Here is an 8517-nt window from a genome sequence, read left to right on the forward strand (position 1 = left end):
TACAACTTTCTTATCCATTCATCTGCCAAGGGACATCTAGGTTGCTTCTATGTCCTGGCTATCATAAACAGTGCTACGATGAACATTGGGGTACATGTGTCTCTTTCATTTCTGGTTTCCTCAGTGTGTATGCCTAGCAGTGGGGTTGCTGGGTCATATGGCAGTTCATTTCCAGTTTTTGAAGGAATCTCCTTACTGTTCTCCATAGTGGCTATACTAGTTTGGAGTTCCACCAATAGTGTAAGTGGGTTTCCTTTTCTCCACACCCTCTCCAGCATTTATTTCGAATAGCAGCCATTCTGACCAGTGTGAGATGGTACCTCATTGTGGTTTTGATTTGCATTTCTCTGATAATGAGTGATGTTGAGCATCTTTTCATGTGTTTGTTAGTCATCTGTATGTCTTCTTTGGAGAAATGTCTGTTTAGTTCTTTGGCCCATTTTTTGATTGGGTCGTTTATTTTTCTGGAATTGAGCTGCAGGAGTTGCTTGTATATTTTCAAGATTAGTTGTTTGTCAGTTGCTTCATTTGCTATTATTTTCTCCCATTCAGAAGGCTGTCTTTTCACCTTGCTTATAGTTTCCTTTGTTGTGCAGAAGCTTTTAAGTTTTATTAGGTCCCATTTGTTTATTTTTGCTTTTATTTCCGATATTCTGGGAGGTGGGTCATAGAAGATCCTGCTGTGATTTATGTCAGAGAGTTTTGCCTATGTTTTTCTCTAAGAGTTTTACAGTTTTACAGTTTCTGGTCTTACGTTTAGATCTTAAATTCATTTTGAGTTTATTTTTGTGTATGATGTTAGAAAGTGTTCTAGTTTCATTCTTTTACAGGTGGTTCACCAGTTTTCCCAGCACCAGACTATGTTTTCTCTATTGTATATTTTTGCCTCCTTTGTCAAAGATAAGGTGTCCATAGGTGCGTGGATTTATCTCTGGGCTTTCTAGTTTGTTCCATTGATCTATATATCTGTCTTTGTGCCAGTACCATACTGTCTTGATGACTGTGGCTTTGTAATAGAGCCTAAAGTCAGGCAGATTGATTCCTCCAGTTCCATTCTTCTTTCTCAAGATTACTTTGGCTATACGAGTTTATTTATTTATTTTTTTTTGTATTTTCATACAAATTGTAAAATTATTTGTTCTAGTTCTATGAAAAATACCATTGGTAGCTTTGATAGGGATTGCATTGAATCTATAGATACCTTTGGGTAGTATACTCATTTTCACTATATCGATTCTTCTGATCCATGAACATTTTAATTTCTCCATCTATTTGTGTCCTCTTTGATTTCTTTCATCAGTGTTACAGTTTTCTATATACAGGCCTTTGTTTCTTTAGGTAGATCTATTCCTAAGTATTGTATTCTTTTAGTTGCAATGGTGAATGGAATTGTTTCCTTAATTTCTCTTTCTGTTTTCTCATTGTCAGTGTATAGGAATGCAAGGGATTTCTGTCTGTTATTTTTATATCCTGCAACTTTACTATATTCATTGATTAGTTCTAGTAATTTTCCAGTGGAGTCTTTGCGGTTTTCTATGTAGAGGATCATGTCATCTTCAAACAGTAAAAATTTTACTTCTTCTTTTCCGATATGGATTCCTTTTATTTGTTTTTCTGCTCTGATTGCTGTGGCCAAACTTCCAAAACTATGTTGAATAGTAGTGGTGAGAGTGCGCACCCTTGTCTTATTCCTGACTTTAGGGGAAATGCTTTCAATTTTTCACCATTGAGGATAATTGCTGTGGGTTTGTCATATATAGCTTTTATTATGTTGAAGTATGTTCCTTCTATTCCTGCTTTCTGGAGAGTTTTTATCATAAATGGATGTTGAATTTTGTCAAAGGCTTTTTCTGCATCTATTGAGATAATTAAATGGTTTTTATCTTTCAATTTGTTAATATGGTATATTACATTGATTGATTTGTGGATAATTAAAGAATCCTTGCATCCCTGGGATAAAGACCATTTGGTCATGGTGTATGATCTTTTTAATATGTTGTTGGATTCTGTTTGCTAGAATTTTGTTAAGGATTTTTGCATCTGTGTTAATCAGTGATATTGGCCTGTAGTTTTCTTTTTTCGTAGCATGTTTGTCTGGTTTTGGTATTAGGGTGATGGTGGCCTCATAGAATGAGTTTGGAAGTTTACCTTCCTCTGCAATTTTCCAGAAGAGGTTGAGTAGAATACGTATTAGTCCTCTCTAAATTTTTGGTAGAATTCAGCTGTAAGCCGTCTGGTCCTGTGCTTTTGTTTGCTGGAAGATTTCTGTTTACAGTTTCAATTTCCGTGCTTGTGATGGATCTGTTAAGATTTTCCATTTCTTCCTGGTTCAGTTTTGGAAAGTTATACTTTTCTAAGAATTTGTCCATTTCTTCCAAGTTGTCCATTTTATTGGCATATAGTTGCTGATAGTGGTCTCTTATGATCCTTTGTATTTCTGTGTTGTCTGTTGTGATTTCTCCTTTTTCATTTCTAATTTTATTTTTCTCCCTTTGTTTCTTGATGAGTCTGGCTAATGGCTTGTCAATTTTATCTGTCTTCTCAAAGAACCAGCTTATGGCTTTGTTGATTTTTGCTATGGTCTCTTTTGTTTCTTTTGCATTTATTTCTGCCCTAATTTTTATGATTTCTTTCCTTCTACTAGCCCTGGGGTTCTTCATTTCTTCCTTTTCTAGTTACTTTAGGGGTAGATTTAGGTTATTTATTTGACTTTTCTCTTGTTGCTTGAGGTATGCCTGTATTGCTATGAACCTTCCCTTACTACTGCTTTACAGTGTCTGATAGGTTTTGGGTTGTTGTGTTTTCATTTTCATTTGTTTCTATGCATATTTTGATTTCTTCTGTGATTTGAGGTTACTCAGAAATGTGTTGTTCAGCCTCCATATTTTGGAATTTTTAATAGTTTTTTTCCCTGTCAGTCAGTACAGTTCAGTCGCTCAGTCGTGTCCGACTCTTTGCAACCCCATGAATTGCAGCACGCCAGGCCTCCCTGTCCATCACCAACTCCTGGAGTTCACTCAGACTCACTGCCATCGAGTCAGTGATGCCATCCAGCCATCTCATCCTCGGTCATCCGCTTTTCCTCCTGCCCCCAATCCCTCCCAGCATCTGTCTTTTCCAATGAATGAACTCTTCGCATAAGGTGGCCAAAGTACTGGAGTTTCAGCTTTAGCATCATTCCTTCCAAAGAAATCCCAGGGCTGATCTCCTTCAGAATGGACTGGTTGGATCTCCTTGCAGTCCAAGGGACTCTCAAGAGTCTTTTCCAACACCACAGTTTCAAAAGCATCAATTCTTCGGCGCTCAGCCTTCTTCACAGTCCAACTCTCACATCCATACATGACCACTGGAAAAACCATAGCCTTGACTAGATGGACCTTAGTTGGCAAAGTAATGTCTCTGCTTTTGAATATACTATCTAGGTTGGTCATAACTTTTCTTCCAAGAAGTAAGCGTGTTTTAGTTTCATGGCTGCAGTCACCATCTGCAGTGATTTTGGAGCCCCCAAAAATAAAGTCTGACACTGTTTCCACTATTTCCCCATCTATTTCCCATGAAGTGATGGGACCGGATGCCATGATCTTCGTTTTCTGAATGTTGAGCTTAAAGCCAACTTTTCCACTCTCCTCTTTCACTTTCATCAAGAGGAGTTTTAGTTCCTCTTCACTATTTGCCATAAGGGTGGTGTCATCTGCATATCTGAGGTTATTGATATTTCTGTAGTTGATTTGTAATCCTAATGCATTGTGATCAGAAAAGATGCTTGGAATGACTTCAAGTTTTTTGAATTTACCAAAGCTAGATTTATGGCCCCGGATGTGATCTATCCTGGAGAAAGTTCCGTGTGCATTTGAGAAAAAGGTGGAGTTCATTGTTTTGGGTAAAATGTCCTATAGATATCAAATAAGTCTAACTGGTCCATTGTATCATTTAAAGTTTGTGTTTCCTTGCTAATTTTCTGTTTAGTTGATCTATCCTTAGGTGTGAGTGGGGTATTAAAGTCTCCCACTATTATTGTGTTATTATTAATTTCCCCTTTCATACTTGTTAGCACATGTCTTACAGATTGCAGTGCTCCTATGTTGGGTGCATATATATTTATAATTGTTATATCTTCTTGGATTGACTCTTTGATCATTATGTAATGTCCTTCTTTGTCTCTTTTCACAGCCTTTATTTCAAAGTCTATTTTATCTGATATGAGTATTGCTACTCCTGCTTTCTTTGGGTCTCCAATTGCATGAAGTATCTTTTTCCAGCCCTTCACTTTCAATCTGTATGTGTCCCTTGTTTTGAGGTGGGTCTCTTGTAGACAGCATATATAGGGGTCTTGATTTTGTATCCATTCAGCCAGTCTTTGTCTTTCTTTGTCTTTTGGTTAAGGCATTAAGTTCATTTACATTTAAGGTAATTATTGATAAATATGATTCCATTGCCATTACATTGTTGTTCTGGGTTTGAGTTTTTTATTTTTAATGTACATTTATTTATTTTAATCAGAGGATAATTACTGTTACAATATTGTATTGGTTTTGCCATACATCTTTTCTGTGTTTCCTGTCTAAAGATCCTTTAGCATTTGTGGAAGAGGTGGTTTGGTAGTGCTCAATTCTCTCAGCTTTTGCTTGTCTGTAAAGCTTTTGATTTTTCTTTCATATTTGAATGAGATCCTTGCTGGGTACAGTAATCTGGAATGTAGGTTATTTTCTTTCATCACTTTAAGTATGTCCTGCCATTCCCTCCTAGCCTGAAGAGTTTCCAGCAAAGATCAGCTGTTTTCCTTAAGGGAATCCCCTTGTGTGTTTGTTGTTTTTCCCTTGCTGCTTTTAATATTTGCTCTTTGTGTTTGATCTTTTTTAATTTGATTAATGTGTGTCTGGGATGGAAAAGGTCAGTTTTCATTCCAATTCCAAAGAAAGGCAATGTCAAAGAATGCTCAAACTACCGCACAATTGCACACATCTCACATGCTAGTAAAGTACTGCTCAAAATTCTCCAAGCCAGGCTTCAGCAATACGTGAACCGTGAACTTCCTGATATTCAAGCTGGTTTTAGAAAAGGCAGAGGAACCAGAGATCAAATTGCCAACATCCACTGGATCATGGAAAAAGCAAGAGAGTTCCAGAAAAATGTCTATTTCTGCTTTACTGACTATGCCAAAGCCTTTGACTGTGTGGATCACAAGAAACCGTGGAAAATTCTGAAAGAGATGGGAATACTAGACCACCTGACCTGCCTCCTGAGAAATCTGTATGCAGGTCAGGAAGCAACAGTTAAAACTGGACATGAAACAACAGACTGGTTCCAAATAGGAAAAGGAGTATGTCAAGGCTATATATTGTCACCCTGCTTATTTAACTTCTATGCAGAGTACATCATGAGAAACACTGGGCTGGAAGAAACACAAGCTGGAATCAAGATTGCCGAGAGAAATATCAATAACCTCAGATATGCAGATGACACCACCCTTATGGCAGAAAGTGAAGGGGAACTAAAACGCCTCTTGATGAAAATGGAAGAGGAGAGTGGAAAAGTTGGCTTAAAGCTCAACATTCAGAAAACGAAGATCATGGCATCCGGTCCCACACTTCATGGGAAATAGATGGGGAAACAGTAGAAACAGTGTCAGACTTTATTTTGGGGGGCTCCAAAATCACTGCAGATGGTGACTGCAGCCATGAAATTAAAAGACGCTTACTCCTTGGAAGAAAAGTTATGACCAACCTAGATAGTATATTCAAAAGCAGAGACATTACTTTGCCAACAAAGGTCCATCTAGTCAAGGCTATGGTTTTTCCAGTGGTCATGTATGGATGTGAGAGTTGGACTGTGAAGAAGGCTGAGTGCCGAAGAATTGATGCTTTTGAACTATGGTGTTGGAAAAGACTCTTCAGAGTCCCTTGGACTGCAAGGAGATCCAACCAGTCCATTCTGAAGGAGATCAGCCCTGGGATTTCTTTGTAGGGGATGATGCTAAAGCTGAAACTCCAGTACTTTGGCCACCTCATGCGAAGAGTTGACTCAGTGGAAAAGACTCTGATGCTGGGAGGGATTGGGGCCAGGAGGAGAAGGGGATGACCGAGGATGAGATGGCTGGATGGCATCACTGACTCGATGGCAGTGAGTCTGAGTGAACTCCAGGAGTTGGTGATGGACAGGGAGGCCTGGCATGCTGCAATTCATAGGGTCGCAAAGAGTCGGACAGGACTGAGCAATTGAACTGAACTGAACTGAACTTGGGTGTTTTTGCCTTGGGTTTATCCTGTTGGGACTCTCTGGGTTGGGACTCTCCTGATGGGACTCTCTTGGACTTGGGTGGCTTTTTCCTTCCTCATTTTGATGAAGTTTTCAGCTATCATCTCCTCAAGTATTTTCTCATGGCTTTTCTTTTTGTCTTGTTCTTCTGGGACTCCTATGATTCGAATATTTGGGCATTTGACATTGTCCCAGAGTTCTCTGAGGTTGTCGTCATTTCTTTTAATTTTTTTTTTCTTTTTTCTCTGCTTCCTCTATTTCCACCATTCCATCTTCCACCTCACTTATCCTATCCTCTGCCTCCGCTATTCTACTGTTGTTTCCCTCCAGAGTGTTTTTGATCTCAGTTATTCCATTGTTCATTATTGATTGACTCTTTTCTATTTCTCTAGGTCCTTGTTCGGAGAAGGCAATGGCAACCCACTCCAATATTCTTGCCTGGAAAATCCCATGGAAGGACGAGCCTGGTAGGCTGCAGTCCATGGGGTCGCAAAGAGTTGGACATGACTGAGCGACTTCACTTTCACTTTTCACTTTCATGCATTGGATAAGGAAATGGCAACCCACTCCAATGTTCTTGCCTGGAGAATCCCAGGGATGGAGGAGCCTGGTGGGCTGCCGTCTATGGGGTCGCACAGAGTCGGACATGACTGAAGCCACTTAGCAGCAGCAGCAGATCCTTGTTAAACATTTCTTGCATCTTCTCAATCATTGTGTCCAGGCTATTTATCTCTAACTCCATTTTGTTTTCTAGATTTTGAATCATTATTACTATCATCTTCTGAATTTTTCGGGGGGGGGCAGAGCCCCTATCTCTTCCTCTTTTGTTTGGTTTCGTGGCCATTCATCATGTTCCTTTCAGTTCAGTTCAGTCGCTCAGTCGTGTCCAACTCTTTGCAACCCCATGAATTGCAGCACGCCAGGCCTCCCTGTCTATCACCATGTCCCTGAGTCCACCCAAAACCATGTCAATTGTGTAGGTGATACCATCCATCCATCTCATCCTGTGTCGTCCCCTTCTCTTCCTGCCCTCAATCTTTCCCAGCATCAGAACCTTTTCAAATGAGTCAGCTCTCCGCATCAGGTGGCCAAAGTATTGGAGTTTCACCTTCATCAGTCCCTCCAATGAGCACCCAGGACTAATCTCCTTTGTGATGGACGGGTTGGATCTCCATGGAGTCCAAGGGACTCTCAAGAGTCTTCTCCAACACCATAGTTCAAAAGCATCAATTCTTCTGTGCTCAGCTTTCTTTATAGTCCAACTCTCACATCTATATATGACTACTGGAAAAACCATAGCTTGACTAGATGAACCTTTGTTGGCAAAGTAATGCCTTGCTTTTTAATATGCTGTCTAAGTTGGTCATATGTTTCCTTCCAAGGAGTAAGCGTCTTTTAATTTCATGGCTGCAGTCACCATCTGCAGTGATTTTGGAGCCCAGAAAAATAAAGTCTGACACTGTTTCCACTCTTTCCCCATCTATTTGCCATGAAGTGATGGGACCAGAAGCCATGATCTTCATTTTCTGAATGTTGAGCTTCAAGCCAACTTTTTCACTCTTCTTTCACCTTCATCAAGAGGCTCTTTCGTTCTTCTTCCCTTTCTGGCATAGGGTGGTGTAATCTGCATATCTGAGGTTATTGATATTTCTCCCAGCAATCTTGATTCCAGCTTGTGTTTCTTCCAGTCCAGCGTTTCTCATGATGTACTCTGCATATAAGTTAAATAAGCAGGGTGACAATATACAGCCTTGACATACTCCTTTTCCTATTTGGAAGCAGATGTTGTTCCATGTCCAGTTCTAACTTTTGCTTCCTGACCTGTACAGAGGTTTCTCAAGAGGCAGGTCAGGTGGTCTGGTATTCCCATCTCTTTCAGAATTTTCCATAGTTTATTGTGATCCAGACAGTCAAAGGCTTTGACATAGTTAATAAAGCAGAAATAGATGTTTTTCTGGAACTCTCTTGCTTTTTTGATGATCCAGTGGATGTTGGCAATTTGATCTCTGGTTCCTCTGCCTTTTCTAAAACCAGCTTGAACATCCGAAGTTCATGGTTCACATATTGCTGAAGCCTGGCTTGGAGAATTTTGAGCATTACTTTACTAGCGTGTGAGATGAGTGCAGTTGTATGGTAGTTTGAGACTTCTTTGTCATTACTTTTTTTTGGGATTGGAATGAAAACTGACCTTTTCAGTCCTGTGGCCACCGCTAAGTTTTCCAAGTTTGCTGACATATTGAGTGCAGCACTTTCACAGCATCA

The sequence above is a fragment of the Oryx dammah genome, unplaced genomic scaffold (genome assembly GCF_014754425.2).
Source record: "Oryx dammah isolate SB20612 unplaced genomic scaffold, SCBI_Odam_1.1 HiC_scaffold_14, whole genome shotgun sequence".
Lineage (NCBI taxonomy): Eukaryota > Metazoa > Chordata > Mammalia > Artiodactyla > Bovidae > Oryx > Oryx dammah.